This window comes from Oncorhynchus keta, unplaced genomic scaffold (genome assembly GCF_023373465.1).
Source record: "Oncorhynchus keta strain PuntledgeMale-10-30-2019 unplaced genomic scaffold, Oket_V2 Un_contig_28167_pilon_pilon, whole genome shotgun sequence".
Taxonomy (NCBI): Eukaryota; Metazoa; Chordata; class Actinopteri; order Salmoniformes; family Salmonidae; genus Oncorhynchus; species Oncorhynchus keta.
In genome coordinates this window covers 1-16,313 of record NW_026285896.1, presented here as the reverse complement: position 1 = coordinate 16,313, position 16,313 = coordinate 1, and the positions used below count along the sequence as shown (strand labels likewise).

At 44.7% G+C, this 16,313-nt stretch overlaps 1 pseudogene; it reads left to right on the top strand.

Moving 5' to 3' along the window:
* Window positions 1-10,462: 10,462 nt before the first annotated feature.
* On the top strand, window positions 10,463-16,304 carry LOC127923071 (vitellogenin-like; annotated as a pseudogene).
* The last annotated feature ends 9 nt before the right edge of the window (window positions 16,305-16,313 follow it).

The following is a 16,313-nucleotide window of genomic DNA, read 5'->3' as shown; positions in this document are numbered from 1 at the left end:
GAAGGATCCGACCAAGAATGGACCCAGCGACTACGGATCTCGCAACTCAGCCGTCGAGATCGGGGCCCGATGCTCGGCAGACACGAGCAGGAATTGTCTGCTGCTCGTCATGCCGTTGAGACCCTGGCCGCCAGGTCTCCACCTCTCAAGACAGTTTCACAATCTCCGTTCGATCCACCAGCTACTTCCCTGGGCTTCCGAGTCTCCGGAACCCAGAATTAATAACCCACCGTGTTTCTCTGGGCAGCCCACTGAATGCCGCTCGTTTCTCACCCAGTGTGATATTGTGTTCTCTCTCCAGCCCAACACATACTCAAGGGGTAGAGCCTGCATCGCCTACGTCATATCTCTCCTTACTGGACGGGCTCGTGACTGGGGCACGGCAATCTGGGAGGCAAGGGCTGAGTGTACTAACGAGTACTCAGAACTTTAAAGAGGAGATGATACGTAGGTTTTTGATCGTTCAGTTTTTTGGGAAGGAGAGGCTTCCAGGGCCCTGGCTTCCCTATGTCAAGGTGATCGATCCATAACGGATTACTCTATTGAGTTTCGCACTCTTGCTGCCTCCAGTGACTGGAACGAGCCGGCGTTGCTCGCTCGTTTTCTGGAGGACTCCACGCTGAGGTTAAGGATGAGATTCTCTCCCGGGAGGTTCCTTCCAGCGTGGATTCTTTGATTGAACTCGCCATCCGCATAGAACGACGGGTAGATCTTCGTCACCGAGCTCGTGGAAGAGCTGCGTTAACAGTGTCCCCCTCTCCGCATCACTACCATCTCCCCCACTGGCTCAGGTGTTGAGCCCATGCAGCTGGGAGGTATTCGCATCTCGACTAAGGAGAGGGAACGGAGAATCACCAACCGCCTCTGTCTCTGTGCCGGTTCTGCTGGACATTTTGTCATTTCATGTCCAGTAAAGCCAGAGCTCATCAGTAGCGGAGGCTACTGGTGAGCTTGCTACTACTCAGGTCTCTCCATCAAGATCCTGTACTACCTTGTCGGTCCATCTACGCTGGACCGGTTCGGCAGCTTCCTGCAGTGCCTTGATAGACTCTGGGGCTGAGGGCTGTTTATGGGCGAAGCATGGGCTCGAACATGACATTCCTCTCAGACAGTTAGGGGGAGCCCACGGCCATGTTCGCCTTGGATGGTAGTCCTCTTCTCAGTATATTATGTGAAACACTACCTTTAACCCTCACAGTATCTGGTAACCATAGTGAGACCATTTCTTTTTTGATTTTCGTTCACCTTTTACACCTGTTGTTTTGGGTCATCCCCTGGCTAGTGTGTCATAATCCTTCTATTAATTGGTCTAATAATTCTATCCTATCCTGGAACGTTTCTTGTCATGTGAAATGTTTAATGTCTGCTATCCCTCCTGTTTCTTCTGTCCCCTCTTCACAGGAGGAACCTGGTGATTTGACAGGGGTGCCGGAGGAATATCATGATCTGCGCACGGTCTTCAGTCGGTCCAGAGCCACCTCCCTTCCTCCTCACCGGTCGTATGATTGTAGTATTGATCTCCTTCCGGGGACCACTCCCCCCGGGGTAGACTATACTCTCTGTCGGCTCCCGAACGTAAGGCTCTCGAAGATTATCTGTCTGTTGCTCTCGACGCCGGTACCGTTGTGCCTTCTTCCTCTCCCGCCGGAGCGGGGTTTTTTTTTGTTAAAAAGAAGGACGGTATCCTGCGCCCCTGCGTGGATTATCGAGGGCTGAATGACATAACGGTTAAGAATCGTTATCCGCTTCCCCTTATGTCGTCAGCCTTCAAGATTCTGCAGGGAGCCAGGTTCTTTACTAAGTTGGACCTTCGTAACGCTTACCATCTCGTGCGCATCAGGAAGGGGGACGAGTGGAAAACGGCGTTTAACACTCCGTTAGGGCATTTTGAATACCGGGTTCTGCCGTTCGGTCTCGCTAATGCTCCAGCTGTCTTTCAGGCATTAGTGAATGATGTACTGAGAGACATGCTGAACATCTTTGTTTCGTTTACCTTGACGATATCCTGATTTTTTTCACCCGTCACTCCAGATTCATGTTCAGCACGTTCGACGTGTTCTCCAGCGCCTTTTAGAGAATTGTCTGTATGTGAAGGCTGAAGTGCGCTTTTCATGTCTCCTCCGTCACATTTCTCGGTTCTGTTATTTCCGCTGAAGGAATTCAGATGGATCCCGCTAAGGTCCATGCTGTCAGCGATTGGCCCGTCCTAAGTCACGTGTCGAGTTGCAGCGCTTTCTCGGTTTCGAATTTCTATATCGGCGTTTCATTCGTAATTTCGGTCAAGTGGCAGCTCCTCTCACAGCCCTTACATACCTTAAGGGAAGAATTCGGCAGTACCTGTATGGTTAGTGAGAAAGTCCATATTGCAAATGTACGGTCCCTTACTAGACGTCCGAAATCGTTTGTAAAATTCAGCGGACGGCGTCGGAGACGAGCGGCAGGGCCGGACCTACCAGGAAGTCATCAAATGAACGTTGTCGGACATTCGGTTTCCGTTTACAAAAATAATAAGATTTATGTCATTTTCCCATGTCCGGAAATTCCCACAAGAGGGCATAAGCAATCATATGGCTATTGCTACAAAACATCACGATTCACGACGGGCCTTATCTCGAAAACTGAAAATATTTAGAAGCCGAAACTCGGTGGCGTAGGGCGGCATAATGGGCAGTTGGCCCCGAACAAGATGGCGTCTAGGCCTCAGCGGTTTTGAGTTATGGCCATTTATCTGGGATTAAAGGTCCAAAATGAAAATAGAGAAATTATTTTTCCACTTCACGTCAAAGTCAAGGAGCCTCCGGTGTCAATAAAAAAGAACCAGCCATTTATCTATCGTCATTTAAGAGAAATCGTACAACGACACCTTGGTGATGTTCACGGATAGGTGTTTTTTTTTTCAACGGTTTACAGATCCAGTTGCAGGTTGTTCTTACGAATCTTTTTAAAGTGTGCTGCGGGCTCTGCGAGATTTCTGTGATTTTCTATGATTTTCTGAAATAACACACACTCACTAAACCCTCCGTAAATAACTCAGTTCTTAACGTAAAGACTTAAAACTCGGGATTCTGTAAAGGCATACCCCAATCATGATATGAGTTTATTTATAGCTTCCTGTGCCAACCGGAAGTGCCTTTAATGGTGTCACAGTGGCAGTTTCCATGGGTTAAAAGGTCAGATCTTTTCAAAACTTCATATGTGTGACTAGGTAACCCTCGTGAACTGTAAATCAGTCATTTCTCCCAGCAGATGTCAAAGAAAAGCTCTCACACGCACACACAGCAAGGATGGAGTGAAAAAGTGTGGTTCTTAAAGACACAGAGAGCAGGCAATGGCATAAACATAATGTCTAGGCCGTGCCGAGTTCAACGAGATATCCCGCTTGACCGTAGCTCGCTCGGTCTGAGCGCAGCGACCATTAGAAAAGTAGGCCCAAAATGAAGCCTGCCCCACAACGTCATTTGCTTTTGGGTGACAGTGAGAGAACCGTTAGGGTGAGAAGCACAATTCGACCTCAGGTATGTTCCTAAGGTCCTTCCGATCCGTGCAAGCCTAACGTTGACAGTGTGGCATTAACCCTTAATAGTTAAAAGATGGTGTTTACTTCAAAAAGTTTGCATTGATTTCTCTCCCCATAGGAATACATTGCCTTTACCCCTAAATTCAACCTGAAGTCTATATGGGTTATGAATGCCGTATGAACCTGTCTTTGGTAACAGTCCATCAGGCCAGTATGAGGTCTACCTGTGTTGATTCTAAGCTTCCTGGACCAACCGGAAGTGGTTAAAATCACCCTAAAAGTGTTTTTCCATTACCTGCCTGCAGTTTGATAGACATAGTGCATTCAACCCTGTGTAAATCAGTCAATTCTTAACGTAAGGACTTAAAACTCAGGATTCTGTAAAAGCATAGCCCAGTGAGGATATGTGTTGACTTATAGCTTCCTGTGACAACCGGAAGTGCCTTAATTGGTGTCTCAGGGGCTGTTTCGAGGGTTAAAAAAGTCAGATCTGTCCAAAACTTCATATGTGTGATTAGGCAACCCCATGAACTGTAAATCAGTCATTTTTCCCATAAAATTTCAAGGAAAACTAAATCACACAGACACACAACTTGGAAGGAGGGACGTATTGGGGTTTGTAGAGACAGACAGTGCCTCCAATAGTTAGCTTTGTTCGAGCTAAAAAGAACCGTCAGACCTAGAGTTCCGAAACTTTAGAAACCTGTTCTAGACCTCGGGTCGATAGTGCGTGGTGAGTTAGGTGGCTCTAGAAGGTTCTCGGACCGAGAAAATAGCCTCGTACATTTGCAATGATTTCAATTCATTTTGACCATTACGAAAATGGCGACATTTAGAAAAGTCTCAGAGACACAAGACTAGGTGCATTGGAACCGGCTCGGCCCATAGAGACGGACCCCAACGTTTCGGTCCGATAGCTCATTCAAGGACCCCATAGCAAGGCATGGAAAAAGTGGATTTTCAGCACCAATTAGGGTTTTACTCGGGCACCGAAGGACCTATCGAGCCCGAAACTCGGGATTCGGGGTCGCCTCACATAGGCCTTCACATAATGTCTGACCTGGACCCGCAGCTAGAACGTAACTATGTGTTTTACGTTTTTATTATGTTTTAAACTAATGGCGCTGTGAATTATGGGCCTGCTCTGACATATGTGATAGTTGGCTTCTAAATGAGTTGGAAAAAGTGGGTTTGGTGTCAATTGGTATCAGTTTGGTGTCAGAATGACATCTAATTGACTGGTGGACACTGACTTGCTAGTTGACTTTTGTACATTAGCAATATGTTTAAACGGAGAGGGACCATCACCAAAATGGCATTCTGAAATCAACACAAAAAATGGCATCACCATAGTCTCCAGGCTGTGCAGAGTTCAACGAGACGCCCGGCTTGAGGCGTAGCTCGCTCTGAGTGCAGCGACCTTGAAAAAAAAGGGCGCAAAGGAAGCCTGGCCCTCAATGTCATTTGCTTTTGGGTGACAGTGAGAGAACCGTTAGGGTGAGAAGCACAATTCGACCTCAGGTACGTTCCTGAGGTCCTCCCGATCCGTGCAAGCCTAACCTTGACCATGTGGCATTAACCCTTAATAGTTAAAATAAGGTGTTTACTTCAAAGAGTTTGCATTGACTTCTCTCCCCATAGGAATACATTGCCTGCACCCTAAATTCAACCTGAAGCCTATGTGGGTTATGAATGACTTATGAACCTGTCTTCTATGACAGTCCATCAGACCACTATGAGGTCTACCTGTGCCAATTATAAGCTTCCTGAAGCAACCGGAAGTGGTTGAAATCACCTTATCAGTGTTGATCCATACACTGCATGCAGTTTGATAGACATAGTGCATTCAACCCTGTGTAGATCAGTCAATTCTTAACTTAAAGACTTAAAACTCAGGATTCTGTAAGTGGCTATGTCAATCAAGACATGTGTTTACTTATAGCTTCCTGTGCCAACCGGAAGTGCCTTTAATTGGGTCACACTGTCTGTTTTGAAGGGTTAGAAAAGTCACATCTCTCCAAAACTTCATATGTGTGACCAGGTAACCCTCCTAAACTGTAAATCAGTCATTTCTCCCAGCAGATGTCAAAGAAAAGCTCTCACACGCACACACAGCAAGGATGGAGTGAAAAAGTGTGGTTCTTAAAGACACAGAGAGCAGGCAATGGCATAAACATAATGTCTAGGCCGTGCCGAGTTCAACGAGATATCCCGCTTGACCGTAGCTCGCTCGGTCTGAGCGCAGCGACCATTAGAAAAGTAGGCCCAAAATGAAGCCTGCCCCACAACGTCATTTGCTTTTGGGTGACAGTGAGAGAACCGTTAGGGTGAGAAGCACAATTCGACCTCGGGTACGTTCCTAAGGTCCTCCCGATCCGTGCAAGCCTAACGTTGACCGTGTGGCATTAACCCTTAATAGTTAAAGAAGGTGTTTACTTCAAATAGTTTGCATTGATTTCTCTCCCCATAGGAATACATTGCCTTTACCCCTAAATTCAACCTGAAGTCTATATGGGTTATGAATGCCGTATGAACCTGTCTTTGGTAACAGTCCATCAGGCCAGTATGAGGTCTACCTGTGTTGATTCTAGGCTTCCTGGACCAACCGGAAGTGGTTAAAATCACCCTAAAAGTGTTTTTCCATTACCTGCCTGCAGTTTGATAGACATAGTGCATTCAACCCTGTGTAAATCAGTCAATTCTTAACGTAAGGACTTAAAACTCAGGATTCTGTAAGTTTCTATGTCAATCAAGACATGGGTTTACTTATAGCTTCCTGTGCCAACCGGAAGTGCCTTTAATGATGTCACAGTGGCAGTTTCCAAGGGTTAAAAGGTCAGATCTTTTCAAAACTTCATATGTGTGACTAGGTAACCCTCATGAACTGTAAATCAGTCATTTCTCCCAACAGATGTCAAAGAAAAGCTCTCACACGCACACACAGCAAGGATGGAGTGAAAAGTGCGGTTCTCAAAGACACAGAGAGCAGGCAATGGCATAAACATAATCTCTAGGCCGTGCCGAGTTCAACGAGATATCCCGCTTGACCGTAGCTCGCTCGGTCTGAGCGCAGCGACCATTAGAAAAGTAGGCCCAAAATGAAGCCTGCCCCACAACGTCATTTGCTTTTGGGTGACAGTGAGAGAACCGTTAGGGTGAGAAGCACAATTCGACCTCAGGTACGTTCCTAAGGTCCTTCCGATCCGTGCAAGCCTAACGTTGACCGTGTGGCATTAACCCTTAATAGTTAAAAGAAGGTGTTTACTTCAAATAGTTTGCATTGACTTCTCTCCCCATAGGAATACATTGCCTGCACCCCTAAATTCAACCTGAAGTCTATATGGGTTATGAATGCCGTATGAACCTGTCTTTGATAACAGTCCATCAGGCCAGTATGAGGTCTACCTGTGTTGATTCTAGGCTTCCTGGACCAACCGGAAGTGGTTAAAATCACCCTAAAAGTGTTTTTCCATTACCTGCCTGCAGTTTGATAGACATAGTGCATTCAACCCTGTGTAAATCAGTCAATTCTTAACGTAAGGACTTAAAACACAGGATTCTGTAAAAGCATAGCCCAGTGAGGATATGTGTTGACTTATAGCTTCCTGTGCCAACCGGAAGTGCCTTAATTGGTGTCTCAGGGGCTGTTTCGAGGGTTAAAAAGTCAGATCTGTCCAAAACTTCATATGTGTGATTAGGCAACCCCCATGAACTGTAAATCAGTCATTTTTCCCATAAAATTTCAAAGGAAAACTAAATCACACAGACACACAACTTGGAAGGAGGGACGTATTGGGGGTTGTAGAGACAGACAGTGCCTCCAATAGTTAGCTTTGTTCGAGCTAAAAAGAACCGTCAGACCTAGAGTTCCGAAACTTTAGAAACCTGTTCTAGACCTCGGGTCGATAGTGCGTGGTGAGTTAGGTGGCTCTAGAAGGTTCTCGGACCGAGAAATAGCCTCGTACATTTGCAATGATTTCAATTCATTTTGACCATTACGAAAATGGCGACATTTAGAAAAGTCTCAGAGACACAAGACTAGGTGCATTGGAACCGGCTCGGCCCATAGAGACGGACCCCAACGTTTCGGTCCGATAGCTCATTCAAGGACCCCATAGCAAGGCATGGAAAAAGTGGATTTTCAGCACCAATTAGGGTTTTACTCGGGCACCGAAGGACCTATCGAGCCGAAACTCGGGATTCGGGGTCGCCTCACATAGGCCTTCACATAATGTCTGACCTGGACCCGCAGCTAGAACGTAACTATGTGTTTTACGTTTTTATTATGTTTTAAACTAAAGGCGCTGTGAATTATGGGCCTGCTCTGACATATATGATAGTTGGCTTCTAAATGAGTTGGAAAAAGTGGGTTTGGTGTCAATTGGTGTCAATTGGTGTCAAAATGACATCTAATTGACTGATGGACACTGACTTGCTAGTTGACTTTTGTACATTAGCAATATGTTTAAACGGAGAGGGACCATCACCAAAAGTGACATTCTGAAATCAACCCTAACGAGCCATGGAGATGAACCAGAATCACTGCCCAGCTATCCCGAGTTCATCGGGCCAGTCAATTTCACATTCCTGCAGGATTTTTATAGCATGACAAATTCGTGATGGTACCTGCCCATTGAACCATATTGCAAATGCACAGTGACTTTGCAAAAGTGAGAAAACATAAACAAATGGACATGATGAAATCAACACAACGAGTGATGGAAATGTACAACTATCACTGCTCGGCCATCCTGTGTTCATCAGACCAGTCAATTTTGCATTTTTGAGCATGTCAAATTTCATATGGTAAATGCACATTGAAACATATTGCAAATCGCGCGCACTTGCAATATGATTCTATAGTGTAAAAACATCACCTAATGGACATGATGAAATCAACACAACGAGTGATGGAAATGTACAACTATCACTGCTCGGCCATCCTGTGTCCATCAGACCAGTCAATTTTGCATTTTGAGCATGTCAAATTTCATATGGTAAATGCACATTGAAACATATTGCAAATGCGCGCGCACTTGCAATATGATTCTATAGTGTAAAAACATCACCTAATGGACATGATGAAATCAACACAACGAGTGATGGAAATGTACAACTATCACTGCTCGGCCATCCTGTGTCCATCAGACCAGTCAATTTTGCATTTTGAGCATGTCAAATTTCATATGGTAATTTTTGGGAAACATATTGCAAAATGCACGTGCATTTGCAATATGATTCTATAGTGTAAAAACATCACCTAATGGACATGATGAAATCAACACAACAAGTGATGGAAATGTACAACTATCACTGCCGGCCATCCTGTGTTCCAGACCATAGCGGATTTTTATAGCATTAATATTGAACAGAATGACCGGTAAATGCATTTACAACCATATTTTTCACTGCTCATTTTTCATCAGACCAGTCAATTTTGCATTTTTGTTACATAGTTGCACAACAATGCACGTGCATTTGCAATATGATTCTATAGTGAAAAAACATCACCTAATGGACATGATGAAATCAACACAACAAGTGATGGAAATGTACAACTATCACTGCTCGGCCATCCTGTGTCCATCAGACCAGTCAATTTTGCATTTTTGACCAGTCAATTTCATATGGTAAATGCATTCATATTGCAAATGCAGCAATATGATTTTTGTAAAAACATCACCTAATGGACATGACAAATTCGTGATGGTGTACCTGCCCATTGAACCATAATATGCAAATGCACAGTGACTTTGCAAAAGTGATTTGAAATGATTCATAAACAAATGGACATGATGAAATCAACACAACAGGTGATGGAAATGTACAACTATCACTGCTCAGCCATCCTGTGTTCATCAGACCAGTCAATTTTGCATTTTTGAGCATGTCAAATTTCATATGGTAAATGCACATTGAAACATATTGCAAATGCGCGTGCACTTGCAATATGATTCTATAGTGAAAAAACATCACCTAATGGACATGATGAAATCAACACAACGAGTGATGGAAATGTACAACTATCACTGCCCGGCCATCCTGTGTCCATCAGACCAGTCAATTTTGCATTTTTGAGCATGTCAAATTTCATTTAAAAAAAATATAAAAAAATATGGTAAATGCACATTGAAACATATTGCAAATGCGCGCTTTGACTTTGACTTGCAATATGATTCTATGCGCAGTGTAAAAACATCACCTAATGGACATGATGAAATCAACACTTTTTTAACAAAATTTTGAGTGATGGAAATGTACAACTATCACTGCCTATGAAATCGGCCATCCCGAGTTCATCAGGCCAGTCAATTCTGCAAAATTTTGACATTTTTGACTTTTGACTTTTGACTTCCTATGAAATCATATTGGAATTGGACAAAACATATTCCTTATGCGCATATAAAAAAAAATTAAAAAATTATGATAATAAAATTGGACAAAAGTATATTCATACAGTTCTTACACATGTGTAATTGACAAAAAAATCGAAAGAATTTCGAAAACGGTCCAGAAAGCACTTTTTTAAGGGGTGATAAGTTTTTGAAAAAAAGTTCATTTTTTCAAAATTTTACTTTTGGACATTAATTTGGGTTACATATCCAATATGAAAAACCCCGGTGGAGCGCATTTGCCCCCTGTTGAATTTTTAAAGTGTTACAACTGGCAATTACCATATGGCATTTGCAATACACTTTGGATGAATCAACGCCGAATTGGGTGGTATTGGCCAATGTGTATATGGTTTGTCCGATGCCAATGACATGCCATTCATTTTTGTCCAATACAGGGGGGTATTCCCTTACTTCTGTCAAGACGTGCTTTAAGTGGTCCGGTTCCGCCCAGGGAGCTTTTGATCTCCTCAAGAAGCGTTTTACATCCGCTCCTATCCTTGTTACTCCTGACGTCACTAAACAATTCATTGTCGAGGTTGACGCGTCAGAGATGGGCGTGGGAGCCATTCTGTCCCAGCGCTCCCATTCTGACGATAAGGTCCATCCTTGCGCGTATTTTTCTCATCGCCTGTCGCCGTCGGAACGTAACTATGATGTGGGAAACCGCGAACTGCTCGCCATCCGCTTAGCCCTAGGCGAATGGCGACAGTGGTTGGAGGGGGCGACCGTTCCTTTTGTCGTTTGGACTGACCATAAGAACCTTGAGTACATCCGTTCTGCCAAACGACTCAATGTGCGTCAGGCTCGTTGGGCGTTGTTTTTCGCTCGTTTCGAGTTCGTTATTTCTTATCGTCCGGGCACTAAGAACTCCAAGCCTGATGCTTTATCCCGTCTCTTCAGTTCTTCTGTAGCCTCTACCGACCCCAACGGGATTCTCCCTGAGGGGCGTGTTGTCGGGTTGACTGTCTGGGGAATTGAGAGACAGGTAAAGCAAGCACTCACTCACACTCCGTCGCCGCGCGCTTGTCCTAGGAACCTTCTTTTCGTTCCCGTTTCTACTCGTCTGGCCGTTCTTCAGTGGGCTCACTCTGCCAAGTTAGCTGGCCACCCCGGCGTTCGGGGTACGCTTGCTTCTATTCGCCAGCGGTTTTGGTGGCCTACTCAGGAGCGTGACACGCGCCGTTTCGTGGCTGCTTGTTCGGATTGCGCGCAGACTAAGTCAGGTAACTCTCCTCCTGCCGGTCGTCTCAGACCGCTTCCCATTCCTTCTCGACCATGGTCTCACATCGCCTTAGACTTTATTACCGGTCTGCCTTCGTCAGCGGGGAAGACTGTTATTCTTACGGTTGTCGACAGGTTCTCTAAGGCGGCTCATTTTATTCCCCTCGCTAAGCTTCCTTCCGCTAAAGAGACGGCACAAATCATCATTGAGAATGTGTTCAGAATTCATGGCCTTCCGTTAGACGTCGTTTCGGACAGAGGTCCGCAATTCACGTCTCAGTTTTGGAGGGAGTTTTGTCGTTTGATTGGGGCTTCCGTCAATCTCTCTTCCGGTTTTCATCCCCAGTCTAATGGTCAAGCAGAACGGGCCAATCAGACTATTGGTCGCATCTTACGCAGTCTTTCTTTTCGAAACCCTGCGTCTTGGGCAGAACAGCTCCCCTGGGCAGAATACGCTCACAACTCGCTTCCTTCGTCTGCGACCGATCTCCTTTTCAGAGTAGCCTTGGGTACCAGCCCCCTCTGTTCTCGTCCCAGCTCGCCGAGTCCAGCGTTCCCTCCGCTCAGGCTTTTGTCCAACGTTGTGAGCGTACCTGGAGGAGGGTCAGGTCTGCACTTTGCCGTTATAGGGCGCAGACTGTGAGAGCCGCCAATAAGCGTAGGACTAAGAGTCCTAGGTATTGTCGCGGTCAGAGAGTATGGCTCTCCACTCGTAACCTTCCCCTTACGACAGCTTCTCGCAAGTTGACCCCGCGGTTCATTGGTCCGTTCCGTATTTCTCAGGTCGTTAATCCTGTCGCAGCGCGACTTCTTCTTCCGCGACATCTTCGTCGCGTCCACCCAGTCTTCCATGTCTCCTGTGTCAAGCCTTTTCTTCGCGCCCCCGTTCGTCTTCCCGCCCCCCCCCCTCCCCCCGTCCTTGTCGAGGGCGCACCTATCTACAGGGTCCGGAAGATTATGGACATGCGTTCTCAGGGACGTGGTCACCAGTACTTAGTGGATTGGGAGGGGTACGGTCCTGAGGAGAGGAGTTGGGTTCCATCTCGGGACGTGCTGGACCGTTCGTTGATCTATGATTTCCTCCGTTGCCGCCAGGGTTCCTCCTCGAGTGCGCCAGGAGGCGCTCGGTGAGTGGGGGGGTACTGTCATGTATTGTCATATATTGTCATGTCTTGTCCCTGTGCTTTCTCTTCTATTCGTTTCCCCCTGCTGGTCTTATTAGGTTTTTTTTCCCTCTCTCTATCCCTCTCTCTCTCTATCGTTCCGTTCCTGCTCCCAGCTGTTCCTCATTCTCCTAACGACCTCGTTTACTCTTTCACACCTGTCCCCTATTTTGCCCTCTGATTAAGTCTCTATTTCTCTCTCTGTTTCTGCTTCTGTCCTTGTCGGATCCTTGTTTGCTGTGCTGTGTTCTTGTTCCGTCCTGTCGTGTTTTGCCTTCATCAGATGCTGCGTGTGAGCAGGTGTCTCTGTCAGCTACGGCCTGCGCCTACCCGAAGGGACCTGCAGTCTGTGGCCGCTTATCCTGTTATTCCCCTCTACAGACTAGAGGATTTCCCTTATCCCCGTTTGGACATTTCCTGTTAAGGATTCAGGATTTGTTATTTTCTGTTTGGACTTGAATAAACTCAGTTTCTGTTAAGTCGCTTTTGGGTCCTCACTCACCTGCATAACACTGGAGGTCCCTAGCCACAAGAAAGCCCCTAGCCTCCATATATGTGAAGTTCTTTGTACAGGAAATTGCCTTTGCCAACATCGACAAGTCCATGATCGATCAGGCACTTCAGGTACAACAGATGATATAACTTAATAGTCTCCAAAAGTATTCATAAAACATTCACAGTTGAGGGACAAAACAGCTAAACCTAATAATATCCCACAGCTTGCCAACAGTCCTTCTGCACACGCTTTGGGAAAAGTGTTGGCTGGAGCAACTTTCCAGTATGTTAAGCCCCTGCTGGCTGCAGAGGTGCGTCGCATCTTCCCCACCGCTGTTGGTTTGCCCATGGAGCTCAGTTACTACACTGCTGCTGTCGCTAAAGCATACGTCAAAGGTAACTATATCATAATAGTTCTTGCTTAGTAATTAGTAGTTCTTCGCATCTGAACCCGCCATCAAGAGGCTGGAGTTTGAAGTACAAGTTGGACCCAAGGCTGCAGAAAAGATGATCAAAGTCATCACCATGAACGAAGAGGAGGAAGCTCCCGAGGGAAAAACTGTACTGTTGAAGCTCAAGAAAATTCTGGTGCCTGATCTGAAGAACGGCACCAGAGCTTCCTCTAGTTCCAGCAGCTCTAGTTCCAGCAGCTCTCGCTCTCGTAGTTCCCACTCTAGATCTAGCAAATCAGAGCGCAGCAGCTCTTCCAGCTCTCGCATCTCCAAGGTAAGGCTACTGTTTCTCACAAAACTCATTGAGTCAGATATTGAGTTGACAAACAAGGCACAGACTTGTTGCAAACATGCATAGATGTTAAAAATGTGAAGAGAATTTATTGAATGTATCGGTATTTTTACTCAAATAGCCTTATGGCCCCGACCAGCTTTACGACCCCAACGACCGCAAATTCAAAAAGAATCACAAGGTACAATATTGAGGAATTTTCATCTACGGTATGGTTGACAAAAATAAATGTTTGTATAAAAGTTTTTCCTTAAATACCCTGGGCTTTGCTGTTTGTTTGCAGGACTCTCAAGCCACCTCCAATGTCATCTCCAGAAGCAAGAGCAGTGCCTCTAGCTTCCATGCCATCTACAAGCAGGTGACACTTCACCATTATAACTTGAGTCAAGATTATCATCTCTTTCATTGTGTGCCATTGGGAGAGAGCGCAGAGATGAATTAAGATTTAAAATGTGTTTCTCTTCTCAGGACATATTCCTTGGCAATAAACTTTCCCCTAAGGTGATCATCCTCTTCCGTTTAGTGAGAGCTGACCATACGATAGAGGGATACCAGGTTACTGCTTACTTGAACAAAGCTACTTCCAGACTGCAGATCATTATGGCTGCCCTTGATGAGAACGACAACTGGAAACTATGTGCTGATGGTGTTCTGCTCAGCAAACACAAAGTCACTGTAAGATCAAATATCTTGTAAATGGTGCTACAATCTACGTTTTCTGATCATTTTTTTAATGTTTAGGTTGTCCCGTGGGTAGCAATAACAACTAAGGTATACTAAAAAAATTACACTTTATTTTGTTCTCCTAATTAGGCCAAGATTGCTTGGGGTGCAGAGTGCAAGGATTATAACACCTTTATCACTGCTGAGACTGGTCTTGTTGGTCCAAGCCCTGCAGTTTGTCTGAGGTTGTCTTGGGACAGACTCCCCAAGGTTCCCAAGGCTGTTTGGCGCTATGTTAGGATGTACGGTTACTCATTTGTTATTTACTAGTGATAGCTGAATAATGTTACAGAACAAATCAAGAACAACTTCTGATTTGTGTAACCTTTTCTCTTCTAGCGTGTCTGAATTCATCCCTGGGTACATCCCATATTACCTGGCTGACTTGGTTCCAATGCAAAAATACAAAAATAGTGAGAAACAGATTCAATTCACTGTGGTTGCAACATCTGAAAGGACCCTGGATGTCATTCTGAAAACACCTCTCACGCCCTGGTTGAAGTATTTTGTGTTTTTCTTTATGTATTTGGTCAGGCCAGGGTGTGACATGGGTTTTTGTATGTGGTATGTAGCTTAGTGGGATTGTAGCTTAGTGGGGTGTTCTAGGAGAGTCTATGGCTGTCTGAAGTGGTTCTCAATCAGAGGCAGGTGTTTATCGTTGTCTCTGATTGGGAACCATATTTAGGCAGCCATATTCTTTGGTTGTATTGTGGGTGATTGTCTTGATGTCCTTAGTCTGTGTTAGTTTGCACCAGTTAAGGCTGTTTTGGGTTTTCACTATGTTTATTGTTTTGTATAGTTTGTGTTTTGGATTTGTGTGATTAAACATGGATCGCAATATACACGCTGCAGTTTGGTCCGACTCTCCTTCACCACATGAAAACCGTGACAACACCCAAGGTGAGGAACATTGTTTTTCCAACAATAGCATTTTTTTCTGCTGTTTTATTTCTCCAGACTTCCCTTCTTGGTTGACTGTTTCTGATTTGTGTATCTAAATCACAGATGACACTGTATAAACTGGGTGTGAACCTCCCCTGTTCTCTGCCCATTGAGTCTATGACTGATCTTTCTCCCTTTGATGACAACATTGTTAACAAAATCCACTACTTGTTTTCTGAAGTCAACGCAGGTAAGCAGAAACAATAAAAAAGCTAAAAAACAAAACAATGTCACAGTACAACGTTAAAAAAGGCAAGGAAGGTATAAATTAACACTATTGTTTTCCAGTTAAATGCAGCATGGTCAGAGACACATTGACAACATTCAACAACAGGATATACAAGATCAAGATGCCTCTCTCCTGCTACCAAGTTTTGGTTCAGGATTGCACCATAGAGCTCAAATTCTTGGTTCTGCTGAAGAAGGATCACGCTTCTTAAAAAAACCACATCAATGTGAGTATTGTTTTAGAAAACAATTGCTTTTGACACAAATATATTTCTTAGTTCCATCAATAACAATGTATGAAATGTTATCTTTGACACTTCCAGTGATGTTGACCTGTACCCTGAGGACAATGATGTGATAGTGAAGGTCAATGGAATGGAATTTTCCAAAGACAACCTCCCATACAAGGACCCCTCAGGTTTCTCCTTCAACCTTATTTATCAATATCACAATAACTAGAATAATCTAATGTACTGCTGTAATAAGATAATAGAAAATGGCCTCATCCATAAACTACATCATTGTTTATTGTCTTGCCTAAGGTTCTATCAAGATCAAACAGAAGGGTGAAGGTGTGTCTCTCTATGCCCCAAGCCATGGTCTCCAAAAAGTATACTTTGATAAGTACTCATGGAAGGTGATTGGAATCTTACGTCATAATATCAATAATACTGTATCATTAAATGTATGAATAGCGTATTACTTGTTTAAAGGGTACTAATACATAAGCTACAGTTGTTCTAAATTGTTGTGTGAGTTTGGCACTCAGATTAAAGTTGGACTGGATGAAGGGACGGACTTGTGGACTCTGTGGAAAGGCTGATGGCGAAAACAGACAGGAGTACCGTACACCCAGTGGCCGCCTGACCAAAATCTGTCAGCTTT